This window comes from Diplotaxodon limnothrissa, linkage group LG17 (assembly GCF_057381915.1).
Source record: "Diplotaxodon limnothrissa isolate DT_005_m linkage group LG17, D_limnothrissa_male_GT1.1, whole genome shotgun sequence".
NCBI lineage: Eukaryota > Metazoa > Chordata > Actinopteri > Cichliformes > Cichlidae > Diplotaxodon > Diplotaxodon limnothrissa.
The window spans coordinates 38628363-38648471 of NC_140612.1; the positions used below are offsets into that span (position 1 = coordinate 38628363).

Here is a 20109-nt window from a genome sequence, read left to right on the forward strand (position 1 = left end):
AAGAATAAGAAGAGAAAAAAAGGAACACCCTGCTAAATGAAGCCATTTTTAAACATTACTCTAAATGTAGCCATTAGTTTTTGTTGCTGGCCATACAAAAAATAAGTATACTTCAATCATATTCCCCAAGTATACCTTACCTAGTACGTATTCTAATAATGCTTCTTGGGACTATATTGGCTCCCGTTTTAGTATTCTTGAAATTAACTTTTAGATGTACTTTTTGTTCACCATATTGTACTAGTGTAAAGTGTAGAAGTAAATTTAAATCTAATTTGATATACAAAGAGGTGTTTACAAAGGTTATAAAGCTAGTTATGTAGCTATTTGGTGGTTACGTGTTTTGATATTTACATGTTTACATGTTTGAATGTTTAGACATGCATGTTCAAACCAGTAATAAGTATGTGTTATATCTACCTGGTTGTTTTCCCTGTTTTGATCTGAGTAAGATTTCCTGGCTTCTGAGAGGCCAGTGAAGTATTCATGAGGGCGGCACACAGGAAGTGTGGGTTGTTGTTGCCGTGTGCTAAAAGTAAAGAGGCTGCTAAAAAGTTATCCGTCTCCGTCTTGCTGTTCCTAATTATTCAGAGAGATTCCAAACCATCTAGTGAACCCTCACGTTACACTAGCATAATGTCATAATGTCTACAAGAGTATAGTTAAAATATACTCGACTCTATCACAATACTAACCTTACAAGTATACTATTAATTAATAGTATTAATAATGTTTCACATTGTTTGAATAAACAAATACATTTATTAATATATGAGGTTCCATTCAGTTCAAGGAATTAAATTTTAGTGTGGCTGTTAAAAATTGTGATCGTGGCTCAAGAGTTGGGAGTTCGCCTTGTAATCGGAAGGTTGCTGGTTCGAGCCCCGGCTTGGGCAGTCTCGGTCGTTGTGTCCTTGGGCAAGACACTTCACCCGTTGCCTACTGGTGGTGGTCAGAGGGCCCGGTGGCGCCAGTGTCCGGCAGCCTCGCCTCTGTCAGTGCGCCCCAGGGTGGCTGTGGCTGCAATGTAGCTGCCATCACCAGTGTGTGAATGTGTGTGTGAATATAATCTCAGTAACATCACCAATTGTTACATTTGCTGTATTTTACAGCTGTTTCCATGAGTACGGTGAGTTACCGTAAAAATAATGTAATCTCATGGAATTTTCCCACAATTACATGCAAATAACGCGGTTCACCTTTTGCATGCTTTTTTTTTAAACAGCGCATTGTATTCTGCGCTCTGATTGGCTGTAGACCATTGTCAATCAATCTCCTCGTGCGGTGTCATAAAAAAAAACTCTGAAGCGCTGTACTGTATGTTTGTAAGTTTTCTCCCCGACAAACACATCAACATTTTGCACTGTGAAAGGCACCTGCGGGTGCCTTTGGTTTAATCCCATAATACGGGATTTCTTTTTCTACGAAGGTTTGAACTTTGAGTGTTTAAACAAGAGAGAAAAGTTTGAAAATGTTCATGCCTGTCTGAGAAAAGTGTATAAAGGGTGTAGTGGGTGTTTTTACAGCCTTAAAACGTGGATTTCACCTATCGCAGGTTATTTTTAGAACGTAACTTTCGCGATAAACGAGGGATCACGGTATTTCAAAGAAAATGTTTCACCAGATGAGTTACCCCAGTGTTTACACGGAGGTGTCCAGATTGTAACATTCATAATTTGTAAAAGAGGTTGTGTACTTCTTTTTTTTTTAAAGCAGCTATCTTTCTGTCAACTGACTGAAGCTTATTTAATGTAATATTTGAGTTTTGAAATGTATCTCTTTTTTATTTTTTATTTTTTTTTCTTTCTTTCTTTCTTTCTTTCTTTTCTTTTTTTTTATTAGGGGGAGGGCTGTCCCGTTTTGGTTCTTTAGCCGCTTAGAACTGATGTCTAATGGCCAACAAAGATACCCAACGGATTTACTTTACCTTACTTTACATAGTCTTGCCGTATTGGTCCACTTGATCGACCTTTGTTGTTATTATTTATTTTATTTTATTTTATTTTCAGTTGTTACACATGGGACAAACATGGCTGAGGGATAGGAAAGGGACAAAGAAAGATGAAGGAAAAGAAAAACAAAGGGGAACAGGGACAGTGAGAAAGGGCACTTAAAAAGAAAAAAAATCTCCCGGATCACCTGTCAAGGAAAAAAAAGAAAACAAGAGAAAACAAGCAAAAAGAGAGCAACATAATAAACACAGCACCATCGCATTAATCTAGCTAAGTGTAAATAACAGTAAATATTAAATATTGGATGATGTCTTGCAGCACCCAGGACCGACAGCGCACAATGTGCTTTGAGGTGGCAGCCAAGAAAGATGTAGTTTGTGTCTGTGAACAGTGAACACCTGTGTACACAACTGCGTGCACACCTGTGTGGATCAGTGCTGGTGTCAGTCTCACAGCCATTTAAAAGATACAGTTGGATTCTGAAAAGGGGGGTTCTCATAGGGCTATGAAATCTTACACTGCATCTTTCAGTAGGTTGTAGACCCACCTTTAGTAGCAATAACTTGAAATAATGTTTTCTTGAGGACTTATTCAGTCTCTCACATTCCTGTGGAGGAATCTTGGCTCCTTCTCTTTTCAGTATTGCTTCAGTTTGCAGGTATTTGTTCATGCAGAGCTCTGCTAAGATCCTGCCACAGTGTTTTAATTGAGCTGATGTCTGGAGTTTGGACCACTGCAACACCAGACTCTTCTTTTTTGGCCATTCTGTTATAGACTAGCTGGTGTTATTTCATGAAACAATTTGGTCCAAGCTTTAACTGTTGGCCAGAAAGATGGTTTCATATCTTACTATTGAATACTTTGGCATACAGAGGAGTTTGATTGTCTCTGACGGCAAGGTGCCCGGGTCCTGTCGCTGGAAATAGAGCCCAAATTGTAACCTCTCCACCACCGGGCTTGACAATTGTCATGAGGTGGTTGTGTTGAAGTGCTATGTTTAACTTTTGCAAATATGTGGCGCTGTTGTCTTTCTGAAGGATAATGGTCACGTCGTCTTGTGGTTTGTTCAGATTCCGCTTTGTGAGCCTGAACCATGCTGCCATGTTCATTTTTATGAAAAAGAGAGCCTGAGGAGTAGCTCTTGGATTTCTTTTCTTCTTTAAGGTCATTGCTGATGTTCCTCCTCCTTAGCATTGTGTAAAACACATACCTCACTGCTCCAGACCTGTAAGCTTCTGCTTTTATAGAGGTGGTCACACTTGCTGATAATCAGTTAATCAAATGCTTTTAATTAGGAGCACACAGTTGCTACACACCCTGCTAATTCCTACGGATTTAGTATGGGTGTATTTAATTTTTTCGCACATTGAATCTGCATTGTGGATTAGTTTTTGTCAGATATAAAATGATGCAGTATGTGCATCAGATGTCGTTCATCTGATGTTGCACTTTATTAATTTTAAGATACATTAAGCACTAGATTATTTTTTGCTGCTCTAATATGTAAAACCATACCATTAAAGATGGTGTAATTTCTTTTCACCATTACTGTAGCTTTCAGAGTTTCTTGACATTTGGGTTAATAAACCAAAGCTAAAAAAGCTTTGTGACTCATAATAAATAGCATCAAAACTACCTTGAATGTATTCATTGCCTGTTTGTGTGGATTGTATCCTGTGGATGTTTCATTAAAGTCTACGTTTCCCTCCTGGTCAGAGAAATTCAAACATTCCAGAAAGAGAGGAACACTTATGTTTGAACTATTCCGACTATTCCTTCCACAGCATGTCTTTCATCCTGTCTTCCTTCTTTCACTCCATCGCAGCAGATGGCCCCGCCCCTCCTTGAGCCTGGTTCTGCTGGAGGTTTCTTCCTGTTAAAAGGGAGTTTTTCCTTCCCTCTGTCGCCAAAGCGCTTGCACAGGGGTCATATGATTGTTGGGTTTTTCTCTGTATGTATTATTGTAGGGTCTACCTTACAATATAAAGTGCCTTGAAGCTTTTGTTGTGATTTGGCGCTGTATAAATAAAACTGAATTGAATTGAAATGTTTATCATGTGGCTTTTTATTAATAATGTGTTAATCTAAACAATAGAAACATGCAATCATCATGTACACAAGTAGATATTTGAAAGTGCTTTCTACTTTTTACTGAGTCACTGGAAAAATAAAAACATTATTGTCTCACTGACAACTCAGTTCCTTTGGTCTCATTTCTTATGAAGTCAGATGAGTACAATCCTGGATTTGAGCTTTACAGCAGCTTTGTTGTGAAATTCTTCAGCTGTATCAGTCATTAAAAAGATGAGACACGGGTATTGTTGTCAAATTTCCCTACTGCAGGTTTATTGATTCCATCCTCCTTGTTTGGCTGACCAACATTGTCTGTTCCTCCCATGACCTAAGGAAGGAAAAGTATAAGACAGAATTGAGCGCCTGTCATCAGTCGGTTGCTTTTGATACCTTTGCTCTTCAGCACGTACCCCATCTTTGACACGTTTGAACAGGTGATAAGAAAGAGTGTCTTCTTTCATTAGCATAAGTCTTGGGTCCACCGTCTCCCTCAATCCCCCTGAAATGATGAGTGGAAGAACAAAACCAAAACGTCCTTATGAAACAATAAGAAAATGAGATCACAGATCCATTCCCAAGTACAGGTAATTAATGACAAAATCTTTATTTATTTTATTTCATTTTTTTGTACCTGTCAAGAGACTGATGATTATTCCAACAATAACAGATGTTAAACCTCCAATGACACAGAAGTAAAGGTAGGATGGAGAGTGCCACTGAACCGCATGTCTGGTGGTGAGAGATTAGTAGATATCTTGTTAACAAATGTCTTATTAATGTAATTACACCATATTATGAAAGTATTCTGAAGGCTACAAAGGAATTTGTGAAGACAGTTTGCAAATGAAAAATATATTCAACAAGACTACAGTGCCACTGCGAGCTTGGCTAAAAACCAGCAGTAGGATACTTGGCACATTTATGCTTTCCACCAGGTTTATTATCATTATTATTATTATTATTATTATTATTATTAATGACCTCACAACACTTTTTTTTACTTTACTATACTTTCGTTTATTATAGGAAAGCTCGGTCATCCCATCTCACCAGGCAATATTTCATTCATTCATTCATTCAAGACAGACCAGACCACACTTACATGTCATCAGTATTCTGTCCTGGGGTTGTGGTAAAAAGACTTGGTTCTGTTGGCAGTGGGGTAGTCCAATTGAAACTGCTACCAGTAGTAAAGTTACAACCCTCAGTGCTCAGAAAGAGAGGTCGGGTCATCTCAGGAGGAGAAGGGGATATCATCCCTATAATGCTCACAGAGACAGCTGCAGCCAATCCTGTCACGAGACCACATAGACCTCCCTGTGGACAAATATCAGAATCTTTATTGCCATTGCGCTTTTGAACAACAAAAACTGCATGTAAACCCATTCAGTACAAGTGGAAGGGGGCACTGTTAAGAGAAACAAGTATTGTTCTGGCTCCTTAAGAGTCACCACTCATGTTATGTAGTGTTATACAAGTTCATGCAATCTTTATTCGTTTCTGGCACACTGTTCATTTTTTGACATTCTACCGGAAGTGCTACTTCTCATTACTTCCTGTCTAACGGGAGAAGGACAGTTTGCTACTCCTGTGCCTGTCTATGCTGCCTCTTAAGTAGTAATGTTGTGTTTTACCGGTGAATGTTTAGCACTAACTGCCGTGTGTTTTTTGTGATATTTTGAGAAAGTAAATTGACTCAATGATGTGCTTTATTAGTCATTAGCCTAAATGCTAATTAGCGCTAGCTAACCGCTAACGTTAGCTTGTTAGCTTGTTTCGTTCTGCTTTGCTTTGCATAGTAACAGGTCATAGCATCTTCTAATTGTAAGAATGTTTGCTTATATTAGCTCACATGGGATATTTTGTGCTTATTTACAGTTTTACCATTCATGTATTTCAAGAAAGCCATGCTATGCATCCAATCAAATAAATCCACCAGAAAGGAACAACGGGTGTGGTTTTTCTACATGGGATGATGGTTGTCTGTCTGCCTAGTTAAGTGCGAGGGCAGAACAAGTATAGATGTACAATAAATTTTAAACAAAGAAAAAAAAATAGTACGTACAAGTCTGTATACAAGAATGTACAAGTGAGAATACGGTTGCCACACAGTGCTTCAGTCCTCAGAATATTTCACAGTTCCTTCGAAATATTGCACAATTAAAAGACGAACAAGAATATTACACAGTTAAATAGAAAAAAAATATTGCACAGTTGAAGGTTGTGTTTTTGCAGTGGCTTATCTCCCGAGTGTATTTATAAATGCAACAGCCCTGGCGTATGTGCTGTTTCTGTCTGTTTGTTTTGGCCTTAATTGTCCAGTACCGCCTTCCTGAGGGTAACAGCTGGAACAGGTGATGTGTGGGGTGGGATGTGTCCTTCTGGATGCTGTAGGCTTTCCTGTGGCAGCAGGACCTGTACACCTCCTCCAGGGAAGAGTACAGCTCTTGATCACAGCTGATGATCCTCTGTGCTGTGTTGATGACCCTCTGGAGTGATGCTTACTCCTAAGCAATACTGCTGGCAAACCACACTGGGATGCAGTATGTCAGTGTACTTTCAATGGAGCACCTGTAGAAGGACACTAGCAGCTCCTTGGCTAAGGCGTTGTTCTTCAGGACGCTCAGGAAGTGGAGTCGCTGCTGTGCCTACTTGATCATAGCTGTGGTGTTTGTTTTCCAGGACAGGTCACCACCCAGGTGCAGGCCCAGGAGTCAGAGACCCTCTCCAAACAGTCCCCATTAATGTGTATGGGCTGGGGGTCAGATTTGTTCCTTCTGAGGTCAACTACTATTTCTTTGGGGTTTTTTTGGTATTGACGACCAGATTGTTTCAGCTGCACCTTGATGACATATTTTCGACTTCATCCCTGTATGCAGACTCATCTCCCGTCGTGATGAGCCCAATCACAGTTGTGTCATCAGCAAACTTGTTAAAGTTAATATTTACAGCATACGAATGTTGGATGGGTGGGTGGGGGGTGCAGTCGTGAGTGTATAGAGCGTACAGCAGGGGACTCGGCACACATCCCTGAGTTTGGTCATTATTATTTTTATCCTGCTGTTAACATTTTTTTTAAAACATTAAGCATTTAATAAAGTGTTTTTTAATACTGTTAATAAGAAAAATGCTCCCGTACTATGTTATACGATGATAAATTGATGTTAGGTTGATTTAGGAAAATACCAAAATGAGAATGGACTTACTTTGGAGTTGACAAATGGACAGAGGACACCCAAACTGAACAGACCGAGTAAAGGACCCCCAGTGACCCCACCAATGATGGACACTGCCTGTTTGAAGAGACCTGCAGCTCAAAAAACACTTTAAGAATGGTCGTATTTACTGAGGTGAAAAATTTACTTATTTACGTAACTAACATGCTTTCTAATAAACAACAACAACGTTCCTGGATGTGTTTGCCTGAACACATTGACAGCTCTGCATTAACAGATCCCTCTACCTGCATCATATGTCCCATGAGTGATGCCAGTCCAGCCATGGCAACGCATACAATTCCAAAAAACACACCTGCAAAAACATCACATCACAAAATGACATTTTTATCGACTACCAGCCGCATCCATGTAGCAGTAATTAATCTAATATAACATGCAGTCTGTGTTATAAACAAACAACAGGAAACTCGTTATTTACTCAGCCCTTTGGAGATTAAGAGAAGCTTTTTCTCAGATAGTTTAATGCGTGGTTTGATCAGGTCCTCCGTGGTCACTGCAGCCATTGCGTTGATTGAAGTAGAAACTGTGCTGAACATGAAGAAATGAACCATGTTTACTCTGGACTAATGGACATAACTGACACTTCAAATGTGGCACAGCTTTAAATGTTACATGCAACATGAATAAAAATATATCAAATTATGTTGTATGAACCTCAGAGAGGCACTATAGACTGCAGCAAAAAATAGTCCTGGAAGACCTTGGTGATCTGCCAAGATATCCATCACCAAATAAGGCAACAGCTGTAAAGGAAAAAAAGATTTTTATTTTAAGATCATAAAATAACTTGAATAAAAACAAACATCCTGTGGTTTCTTTGTTTATGTGTATGGACCTGATCAGGTGATGAAACTTGTCCAGCTTTCCATGGGTCACAGTTCTTATAGAATGAATAAAGACACAGCCCTGAAATCACTGACGATGTCAGGGTGCAAGCTAGGCCTAACACGTTGATGAAGAGAGCTCTGAAAAAACACAACACGAAAAAGTGACGTATGCAAACAAAAATCAGTGTAGCATAGCAAACGAGATTATATTTCTTATCACTGTATGCTGATGATGTCTAAAACGATAACTCAATATGAAGAATGTGAATGAAGTTGGAGTTAATTGAATAAGGATCCATTATTTTTTGTTTCATTTATTTTATTTACTTATCTTTTCTCCTCGTTACTATGTGGAGTGTAGGGCCGTGCAGAGAGGTTTAAAGGGGCGGGTGCTCAAAGTTAAAAAGGGGCACATTGAACCAGGTTGAATAACAACAACACACATTCATCAAGAATCTAATATGGGAAGGGCAGGGCTGTGTTGATCTGAGACTGTAGAAAAAGTCCATAGGAGAGATGGTAGCTGATTAAACAAGTGTCATGAGATAATAACAAAATGCAAAGATTGGTGACAGCGCTTGGAACCATAAGGCAACAAAAAACTGTGAGAAATAATTTAGGCTCTGCCTGTGATTCACTCTTTGCTTCTCTTCTTCCTTCCATCCCATCATTTCATATATCACTCTCCACTTGCTGTCTATCTGAGAACAAGGCACAACTTGCTATTGCAATAAACTATAATCTAATTATCCACACCTAACAACTCTTGCACTTAATCTATAATAAAATGATGACAGAAAAATGTTATAGCACTGCCTTTAGTAGCCTCACACAGCTCCTGCTGTTTCCTCCTCATGTCCTTACCAGGCATGTCTGGACAATGTTATATCATGAGTAATATTTTTTTTAAAAATCCATCTAAATGAAACACACACATGCACGCACACACAATGACATTTTAGACCTTCTTCAGAATACTGTATATACTATGGGCATCATGGTGCTGATCCAGAATCTTTTTTTTTAAATTTATTTATTACTAGAGCTACAATAATAAAGCAATGAGGAGGGGGAAGTAATAAATATGAAATAATGTCATTATGATGATTCCATTTGTTTCACTATCCACTCTGTGCAGGGGCAAAGCTTATTACATGTTTAAACTGTAGAGATACAATCATTTTACTGCTGTAAAATCCAAATTTTGTCTTATTTAAAATATAAATCTAATATAATCTGCTTCTTAATGTATGTTCTTTAAAATACAGCGTGTGTTTTTTTAATGTATTATAATTATTATAATGCATAATTATGTGGACATGCATATTAGATCGTTTTTTAGTGAAATATAATCCCTCCAGAAAGGCAGGAAAAGCCCGGAAACTTACTTTAAAACTAAATATGTTCCCTAAAACGGTGACAGAGCTACAGACCCATGACAGCCTTACACAGGTAGCCAGCAGCTATGACCAGCACTACCTGTGCAGTTAATAAAAGGACAGGTAATGTTTGTCACGTTGTTGCACACACAGCACGCTCGTTTCAGTTCGTCAGTTGAAACAAGACAACTTACCAACGTGTACGTAATAAGCTAATACTCCTGGGTGCTACACACTACAGTGTACGCTGTACACCTACTTACTGGTTTTGTCGCATCAGTCTGTGTCTCTGAGTTAACTTGTGTTTCTCCTACAGCTCCGGACCGCTAAAAATGCGCGTGCTCTTTGTGAGCTCGTTCCCGTCTCGTAACCAGCGCGTTCTGCCGTCGAGGGCGATCATTGGTTAAATGTGATCATGTGACTGATGCAAGCCAGATCCTTTTATTTAGCAAAACTGTGATTAATAGTTAAATATTATTGTTGAGGGGCACAGACAGGACTCCGCACGCACACACACATAAAAAAAAAAAAAAAAATTTTTTTTTAAAAAGTTGCCTTATCAAAAGGGCACTTTGGGCACCCATCAGGAAAGGGGCGGGTGCTCAAGCCCCTCTAGCCCCTCCTCTGCACGTGCCTGGTGGAGTGGTATATTCTGATTGTAAATTTGTTGTTTGGTTTGAGTTAGGACTGGAAATAAGTGTTAATGTTAGTTTGTTCCTTGACTTTTGGTGCCCACTTGCGAAATAAGTTGGATTGTAGATAGGGGGCAGGGTTTAATAAGAATATATTCTTCTGCCTGCTCCTTTTCACACGTGGTTGCAGTGCTTTACTGACAGAAAGTGTAGTTGGTTTGTTTGAAAGAACTAACTGTGGAAACTGTTGACCAAGTGTGAAATAAATAATTAAATTAAATTAAATTAAATTATGTCATCATTTATAATAGCTTCATAGCTATCTTTTCCGAGTTTATGATAAGAACGTGTCATTTGCCAGCAAACCCCACCAATGTAGTGTCTTTGGCTGAATCAGAATTTACATAGATGTGGAATTAGACGTGTCATATATTGTTGCTTTTTTAAAAAATTTTTTTTATTATTATTATTTTAATTTTGCAAGCTAAACAGGAAGGAAGGAATACATTCCTTTGAATCACTCACAATCTGGCATGTTTAATGCTCTTGCAGGAGTTGTATCTCTGAACTTGAGGTTGGTAGGTCCCATAAACTGCACTCCAACCAACTGAACCAAAAAACTCCCTTTTAACAGGAAGAAACGTGAACGTCAGGAAGGGGCAGCCATCTACCACAACTATTTGGAGGCATTTGTGTATTTTTTTTCGTTTTATTTGATCCAGAACCCTACCTGAACAACATCTGTCCACACCACAGCTTTCAGGCCACCCTGTAACAAACGCCACAAAACAAGAAAAATCTCTGTCAAAAAGGTTAGGAAGCTGTATTTATGAACAGAATGCATAACGTGGAAATATGTGACCGTATTCTGTAGTAGAACATTTTCAGAAAGCACAAGTGATGGGAATAACGGCGTCACTAACGACGTTACTTTTTTCAGTAACAAGTACATTAATAAGGGGGGGACAGGACAATGGACAGGCGAAGGAAAAGTGCCAGAGATTACTAACAACTAATGCATCGACAGACAGCTGTATACCTCTGTTTAATCTGCAGTGGAGCAAAGTGAAAATTTGTCCTGTCTGAAGAGTCACATTTTTTGTGGAGACTGTTGAAAAGCTGAAGTCCTAGATTACCCATGAATGAGAAAACACTGTGCTCTGTAAACTACAACAACTGGTTTCTAAGCTTTCAAATGTTTGCAGACTTTTAGAAAAAAAAAAAAACAGGTGACGCAACACATTATGCAATCACGGTTTCAACTTTTGACCCTTAGTGATTGCAGGTGAAAACATCAAATTTTAAAAATGGGCACATATTTTTCATGAAACAAAACAAATCATTTGAATTAAATCATCCAAATGAAAACGTCAAGAAATCAGAGGTGATGTTACATGAGAGATATTTTGTTTTAAAGGGTAAATGGGAAGGGGACCTCGTGAATTTTAGGAAAATGTAAATATTCTCATTTAATCTCTGCTGAATGTGAAAGTGGGGGTCTCTTAAGGTTCCTGGCTTAGTGATGCTCGATGAGGTTCGACTGACAATGTGATGCACTGCAGTGTGTGTGTCGTATGTAATAAATGTTTTACTAACCAGTGCACAATACAAAGTACAAACAGTGGCTGTCGAAATAATCCCACCCCACAGGTTCATACCAGTCACTGCAAAAAGAAGGGAAATTCATTAACAGGGGAAACACTCTTGTTCAAGATCCCTTCACGAACTTAACTGCTGTGAACTGGAGCTGACATACCTTGGTTCAAAGCCAGAGCTGGAGCATAAATTACAAGTCCAGTGTAGAGCAACTGTGGCAAAAAGTTAGAAAGTCACAGCAACAACATGTCTCTGCTGATACCAACGTAGTTTTATGTGCAGAAGTCAAAGCACTACAAAGATTGAACCACTGGCTTCTTACTGCGTTAAAAAAGAAGATCAGCATTCCCAGGAGACGAGTGGCTCTGCTGAAACGCAGCTCCAGATACTTGGCAGACACCAGACAGAGAAAAGACGCATATTGATACTGATACATGAAACTTCTAGTTCCCCTCACTCCCTCCAAAGCTAGTACTTTGTACACTTACTGACAGGTGTAGCCCAGCTAACAGTTTAAAATATAGCTAAAATAATGTTGAAAACAAAACCACAGTTACCTCATATGTGCTGTTGATGGCCAGTCTGTAGAAAACTGGGAGAAAGACCTCGGATGTGTACACCACTGCTATTACATAGGAAATACTTAAATAGCCAAATATGGCTCCGTAGCGATACACCTACGGAAAAGGTTTAAAAAGATTTATGGAAACACAAAATAGCAAAACAGCTGGTTGGCTGGTGAAACTTTGCCGGAGATCATTTGAAACGCTGATGCTGCTGATACTGAACGAGCTTTGGAGCAACATATGAACAGTGCTGAACTCTGGTGAGTAACACGAAAACTTTAAATTCGTTATTTGATTTGTTTGAAATTGAAAGCGGTGCACTCAAAGTAATGCTCGGTTAGCTGACTCCAGCCGTCTTCTAATGCACAGAAATCACAGTTTTACGCATTTTATAAAATTCTAATTTAAGCTCTGAATAAATGTTTGTGCGCTGAGGAAGCTGAGTGCAGATCCAGGACAGTCCCGACACGTTACCTCGGCTGGGTTGGAGAGCACAGTGACGGATGATATGTAGCTGGCAGTGAGGGACATGGAGACAGCCAGGGCATTGAGTTTTCGGCCCCCAGTTAAAAAGTCCCTGGAGGTTCCTTGTCTCCTGCTTCTCCAGGCGTAATAAAAACCAACAGCAGCAGACAGGAGCAGAACGACAGCAAACACCACATAGTCTGCTGCCACGAGCAAGTGAGCATCCCCAGACATTTTATCAGTCGGAGCAAAACTGAAATAAAGCTAAAGCGTTTATCAGGCAGTGCTTTGTAGATCACTGGGAAGGCGGTGTCATCACCTCCAGGTAGTCTATTAAACTGTAAGATAAATTATTCCAGACGGTGCGCGCACGCGTCCTTTCAGGTTAAGCTCAAAGTTAATGAATAAAGTCTAGAATTTAGAGTTTGAACCCAAACACATAACACTTGGGTAGCAATAGTGCTTTGTGCCACCACCAGAAAACTATCAGAAAACTGGATGCATGTGGCTGGTGGATGTCAGACAGGGACGTGCTCTTTGTCCTGGGATTTGGTTCATTTCTGCAAATTACACTGTGTTTCAATTCAATTCAATTCAATTCAATTTTATTTATATAGCGCCAAATCACAACAAAAGTCGCCTCAAGGCGCTTCATAGATACAGAGAAAAACCCAACAATCATATGACCCCCTATGAGCAAGCACTTTGGCGACAGTGGGAAGGAAAAACTCCCTTTTAACAGGAAGAAACCTCCGGCAGAACCAGGCTCAGGGAGGGGCGGGGCCATCTGCTGCGACCGGTTGGGGTGAGAGAAGGAAGACAGGATAAAAGACATGCTGTGGAAGAGAGACAGAGGTTAATAACAGATATGATTCAATGCAGAGAGGTCTGTTAATACATAGTGAGTGAGAAAGGTGACTGGAAAGGAAAAACTCAATGCATCATGGGAATCCCCGGCAGCCTACGTCTATTGCAGCATAACTAAGGGAGGATTCAGGGTCACCTGGTCCAGCCCTAACTATATGCTTTAGCAAAAAGGAAAGTTTGAAGCCTAATCTTGAAAGTAGAGATAGTGTCTGTCTCCTGAATCCAAACTGGAAGCTGGTTCCACAGAAGAGGGGCCTGAAAACTGAAGGCTCTGCCTCCCATTCTACTTTTAAATAGGAACAACAAGTAGGCCTGCAGAGCGAGAGCGAAGTGCTCTAATAGGGTGATATGGTGATATGGGCCTGATTATTTAAGACCTTGTATGTGAGGAGCAGGATTTTGAATTCAATTCTGGATTTAACAGGAAGCCAATGAAGGGAAGCCAAAACAGGAGAAATCTGCTCTCTCTTTCTAGTCCCTGTCAGGCTTTTCAGGGAGTTTTTAGGACATCCTGATCATAATGAATTACAGTCGTCCAGCCTCAAAGTAATAAATGCATGAACTAGTTTTTCAGCGTCACTCTGAGACAGGATACTTCTAATTTTAGAGATGTTGCGCAAATAGAAGAAAGCAGTCTTACATATTTGTTTAATATGTGCATTAAAGGACATGTCTTGGTAAAAAATGACTCCAAGGTTCCTCATAGCGTTGCTGGAGGCCAAGGTAATGCCATCCAGCGTAAGAATCTGGTTAGATACCATATTTCTAAGATTTTCAGGGCCGAGTACAATAACCTCAGTTTGATCTGAAAGTTAGAGTTCATCCAGGTCTTTATGTCTTTAAGACATTCCTGCAGTTTAACTAACAGGTGTGTGTTATCTGGCTTCACAGATAGAAAGAGTTGTGTGTCATCTGCATAGCAATAAAAATGTATGCTATGTCTTTTAATGATGCTGCCTAGGGGAAGCATGTATAATGTAAACAGAATTGGTCCCAGCACTGAACCCTGTGGAACTCCATTATTAACCTTATCGTGTGAAGAGGACTCTCCATTTACATGCACAAACTGGAGTCTATTAGATAGATATGATACAAACCACTGCAGTACAGTACCTGTAATACCTACAGCATGTTCTAATCGCTCTAATAGGATATTATGGTCGACAGTATCGAACGCTGCACTGAGGTCTAACAGGACAAGCACAGAGATGAGTCCACTGTCAGAGGCCATAAGAAGATCATTTGTAACCTTCACTAAAGCTGTTTCTGTGCTGTGATGAGCTCTGAAACCTGACTGAAACTCTTCAAATAAGCCATTCCTCTGCAGATGATCTGTTAGCTGTTTGACAACTACTCTTTCAAGGAGTTTTGATATGAAAGGAAGGTTGGAGATTGGCCTAAAATTAGCTAAGACAGCTGGGTCTAGAGATGCTTTTTGAGTAAAGGTTTAACTACAGCCAGCTTGAAGGCCTGTGGTACATAGCCGATCATATTTAAGATTGAAGCATTAATTAATGGCAGGACTTCTTTGAGCAGTTTTGTAGGAATGGGACCTAAAAGACACAATGATAGTTTGGAGGAAGTAATTATTGAAGTTAACTCAGAAAGATCAATTGGAGAAAAAGAGTCTAACTTAACATCAATGGTACTGAAAGTAGCTGTAGATAATATTACATCTGTGAGATGATTATGGGTATTTTTTTCCTCTAATGGTTAAGATTTTATTTGTAAAGAAAGTCATGAAGTCATTACTAGTTAACATTAAAGGGATGGTTGGCTCAACAGTACTCTGACTTTTTGTCAGCCTGGCTACAGTGCTGAAGAGAAACCTGGGGTTGTTCTTATTTTCTTCAATCAGTGATGAGTAGTAAGATGTTCTGGCTTTGGCTAGGGCCTTTTGTTTTATAAAGCAGCAAACTATTTCTCCAGTCTAAACGATGATCTTCTAAATTTGTGACACACCATTTCCTCTCCACCTTAAGAATTATCTGCTTTAGGCTATGTGTTTGAGAATTATACCACGAAGTCAGGTACTTCAGATTTGAGGCCTTAGTTTTCACCGGAGCTACAGTATCCAGAGTCGTACGCAGTGAGGAGGTAAAATTATTAACAAGATAATCGACCTCTGTTGGAGTAGCGTTCAGGTAGCTGCTCTGCTCTGTGTTGGTACAGGGCATTGAAGATGATAACAGTGGGTAGATTATATGCTTAAACTTAGTTACAGCGCTTTCAGAAAGACATCTACTGTGATAAAGTCTACTCTCCACTGCTGTGTAATCAATTATTGTAAATTTAAATGTTATCAGGAAATGATCAGTGGGAGAGAGTTTTCAGGAAATACTGCTAAATGTTCAGTTTCTATGCCATATGTTAAAACAAGATCTAGAGTGTGATTAAAGTGGTGGGTGGGTTCTTTTACATTTTGAGAGAAGCCAATTAAGTCTAATAACAGATTAAATGCTGTATTGAAGCTGTCATTTTTAGCATCTACATTGATGTTAAAATCACCCACAATAATTATTTTATTTGAGCTGAGCACTAAATCAGACAGAAAGTCTGAGGAATCAGACAGAAAGTCTGTGTAAGGCCCAGGTGGACGATAAATGATAACAAGACTGGTTTTTGCGTTTTACAGCTGGGGTGGACAAGGCTAAGCATCAGGTTTTCAAATGAATTAACAGTCTATTCTTCATGAAGACTCAGACAAAGACGTGACAAGCCCGGAGAAGATCAAACAGCTGGTGGTCCAGGGGGAATCATGTCATTAAGGAGCTAGAAGCTCTGCATTTCCTTTGAAAATATCGGGCTATGAAAAAAAGACGACCCCCATTGCTGACGCTGAAACGTTTGTGTGGGTTGCCATGACAACGCCACAAGTGCGTCTCAAATTGTTATATTGTTTTCTATTTGTTTTCCTTTATTTAGTACTGATGTTTGTGTACTCACTCACCCCCTCCCTCCTGGCTCACAGCTTCTTCTTCTTGGTTAGCAACCAATGTTAAGGAGCATTACCGCCCTCTGGCACACAGCTCAGTGGACATTTAGATGAGAAAATATATATTTGACATATTTGAGGAAAATACTAATAAAATAAAATATAAATAAAATAAATGTTCCCTTTAAAAAAAAATTTCTCTATAAAAATAGTTGATTTTTTCTTTTTCAATCACTCATCTGAGTGATTTTCAATCTCTACTAGATTGAAAATGTGACGTCATTTCCGGGGTAAAACCCCAAAGGATTGTAGGTACGAGTGGCAAGCGGTACTAGCGCATGCAGGCGTTCACATGAAAACAGTCACACAACGATAAAAAGAAACACAAGAATGGCAAGAAGCTGTTGTATTATTAACTGCAATAGCCTGTCGCATGACAGCCACGGGAAGCCGATGGGTAAAGAGATCGGTTGTTATCGGATTCCGTCATGGAAGAGAAATTGTTCAAGCCATGTTTCCGAAGTAACAAAGAGCCGACGGATGGTCTGGATTGCAGCCATTCCAAGACCAAATATAATGTCTCCGGTAGCGGTTTTAGATACGGGCGGTTGCCCGGGGCGGCATCGTCGTGGGGGGCGGCATCACGGATATCGGCAAAAAAAAAATAAAAAATTGCTCGTACTTATGCTGCCCCGACATCAGCCAGCGCATACTGGGAATGGCATAGGCACCAATCGGTTTTCTATCGCCCATTTGCTGGGAGTAAGGGCGCCCTCCGTTTGCGAGGTGCGCCTGCTGCTTGCGGCACAGGGAGGAGAGGGCAGGGCGGCGGGGGATTCTCTGGCTGGCTGGAGCAGCATCTAATAACCAACTCGCAAAATAAAACAAAAATAAAAACAAAACAACAAACAAGAAAACACCAGACATTATAATACACACTTATAATTTGAAATTCGAAATTCTATACACGAAAAGTGAGCGCGAGAGCCCTCGGTGCGCCTGCTTGCTGCTGAAGTCAAAGTTAACTTTATTGTCATCTCCGCTACATCCAGTCCAGTATATAGAGAGACGAGACGACGAGGCTCCAGTTACAGCAGTGCAAGTAAACAAACAATATATATATAAAAGAGTAAGAAAAAATATACACTTTAGGACTCGGGGTAAAGGGATCAATAACAATTTAAAATTTATAATTTACAGTTTGATGATTTAAAGTCTCACACACAACCCGTCGAAAGGGGAGGGGGCCAGCTGCTTCCAAATAGAGCACATTTCATTCATAATGTTGTAAATCCAAGCCCATTATGTATTCATGATTTGAATCCTGGGTTGTGTGAAATCTCAGAAATAAACCCTAGACAAAGTGAATCTGTGAACCAGGGTGTAGTTCTATTAGGTTATCAAAGGAGCTTGCAAAGAAAAGCGTCTGGACTTCTTTAAGTTGCTTGAAGACGTTTCACCTCTCATCCGAGAAGCTTCTTCAGTTCTAAGGTCAAATGGTGGAGAGTCCCAGATATAAACCTAGTGGGAGTAACCCCCCACAGAGGGACAAAAGGACCCCCTGATGATCCTCTAATCGCCTGAGCCAAGGTGTGAAACTGGGTGTGGGTCCCAATCAGCCAGAGTTTCGGGTGTGTTCATTGTGAAACCTGGCCCCACCTTATCATGCGAATTCCTGAGGTCAGATGGCCCAGGAAGTGAGTGGGCGTTAAGGCGTCTGGGAAGGGATCTCAAAACTGGATTATAGATGGCAGAGAGTTGGTGTCGTAAACCCCGTGTCGGGATACATATTGCAAAATTAAGTCCTTTGGCTAATACTCTCTTTTCAGGTTCAGTGAGAATCCTGTCTGAAAAGTTCTTAACCCATTTCTCCTGACTGACTTCAGGTGTGTTTTCTTCTCTGGGTTGTGTAGGTTCAGGATGAGGAGTGTGTGTTTTTGAAAGCAAGGTGTGAAATTTCCTGCGTTGTCTTTCTTTTCCTTTAGAGTGTTGCGCCCGCTGAGCCTTGTCCACAAACTTGTAAACCTCTTCTAAGATTGGAGAGGGTAGAAGGATTTCCAGTTCCTGCAGGGTCTGGCTGATCTTGATCTAGAGGGCATCTATGGTGAAATGGACCTGTCTTATCCTTTCACTTAAAAGGTGATTTTGTGCTCTCTGTAGAATCAAGTCTGCTCTGTATCCCCTGAGAGTGGATCCAAGGTGCAGGCTCTTAGGAACAACTCTGCTTTGTCTACATCTTAGGTTGAAACGGAGATGGTTCCTATAATCTGCTAGTTTCCTTGTTTCCCTTTCATACTCCCGCACCAGTTGAAGGGTGTTCCTCCCAAAATGTACGGCAATATGTATCCCGACACGGGGTTTACGACACCAACTCTCTGCCATCTATAATCCAGTTTTGAGATCCCTTCCCAGACGCCTTAACGCCCACTCACATCCTGGGCCATCTGACCTCAGGAATTCGCATGATAAGGTGGGGCCAGGTTTCACAATGAACACACCCGAAACTCTGGCTGATTGGGACCCACGCCCAGTTTCACACCTTGGCTCAGGCGATTAGAGGATCATCAAGGGGTCCTTTTGTCCCTCTGTGGGGGGTTACTCCCACTATGTTTATATCTGGGACTCTCCACCATTTGACTTTAGAACTGAAGAAGCTTCTCAGATGAGAGGTGAAACGTCTTCAAGCAACTTAAAGAAGTCCAGACGCTTTTCTTTGCAAGCTCCTTAGACTATGATGACCTGGATGACTGAGAACCTTCACAGACGTCTATTAGGTTATGTTGTGGTGATCCTCGAGTTGGGGGATTTGTGTTCATACTGGAGTGCAAAATTAAAACCAAGATGGACAAGAAAAGTTCAAAGCCATCAGGTCCTCAGTTTAGAAAAAAGAGAAAAGAAGAGGAGGAGAAACGAGCAAAAGATACAGGTAAGCAGATGTGTCATTGGATAATGGCAGGTCATCCTGAAACAATCAGAATCAGAATACTTTATTAATCCCTAAGGAAATTATGCGAATTAGAGCTGCTCCAAGAAGAAATGGTAAAATAGTAACAGTAACAGTAACAGACTAAACTCCAAACAATACAATATGTTACAGATTTTAATATTAATTAGTCATTGTCAGTTGTTGATTTGTCCTGTTCTCATTGTATGAGAAATTATGATGGCTGTTTGGTAGCTGTTTGCATACAATGCATCAATGCATACTCTCTCTCTCTTCATATGTGTGTGTCTGTGTGTGTTTCTCTGGCGAAATTCAGTATAGTTCCAACAACAGTTTTAAGTTAATGTATAATCCTTAATATGTTTTATGTGTGTGTGTGTGTGTGTGGGCGCCAGAGGGAGTGTTCGCCCGGGGCGCCAAACGGGCTGGGACCGCCACTGAACGTCTCAGAACACTCCAGCTCACATGTTAGTCTGCTCCAAGCATTTCCACAAAGGTAAGTCCTCTGTTAGTTATTACGTAATTTATCATAACATAATTGTTGATGTAGGTTACAAATAAATCTTATATTGATTTGAATTGAATTCGTTGTGCTATGCTTTGTTCACTGTGGATTTGCGGGCTAATAATTGTT

At 40.1% G+C, this 20109-nt stretch overlaps 1 pseudogene across 1 annotated transcript; it reads right to left on the bottom strand.

The window, feature by feature from the left end:
- Positions 1-4015: 4015 nt before the first annotated feature.
- Positions 4016-13071, bottom strand: LOC146615409 (sodium-coupled monocarboxylate transporter 1-like; annotated as a pseudogene). Its single transcript, XR_014907005.1, has 15 exons — positions 12739-13071; positions 12256-12375; positions 12021-12086; positions 11859-11910; positions 11699-11766; positions 10628-10871; positions 8100-8229; positions 7919-8007; positions 7683-7792; positions 7489-7556; positions 7232-7318; positions 5128-5342; positions 4657-4754; positions 4436-4524; positions 4016-4353 (listed from the first exon to the last, which is right to left on the bottom strand). The product of XR_014907005.1 is annotated as a sodium-coupled monocarboxylate transporter 1-like (transcript).
- Positions 13072-20109: the final 7038 nt, after the last annotated feature.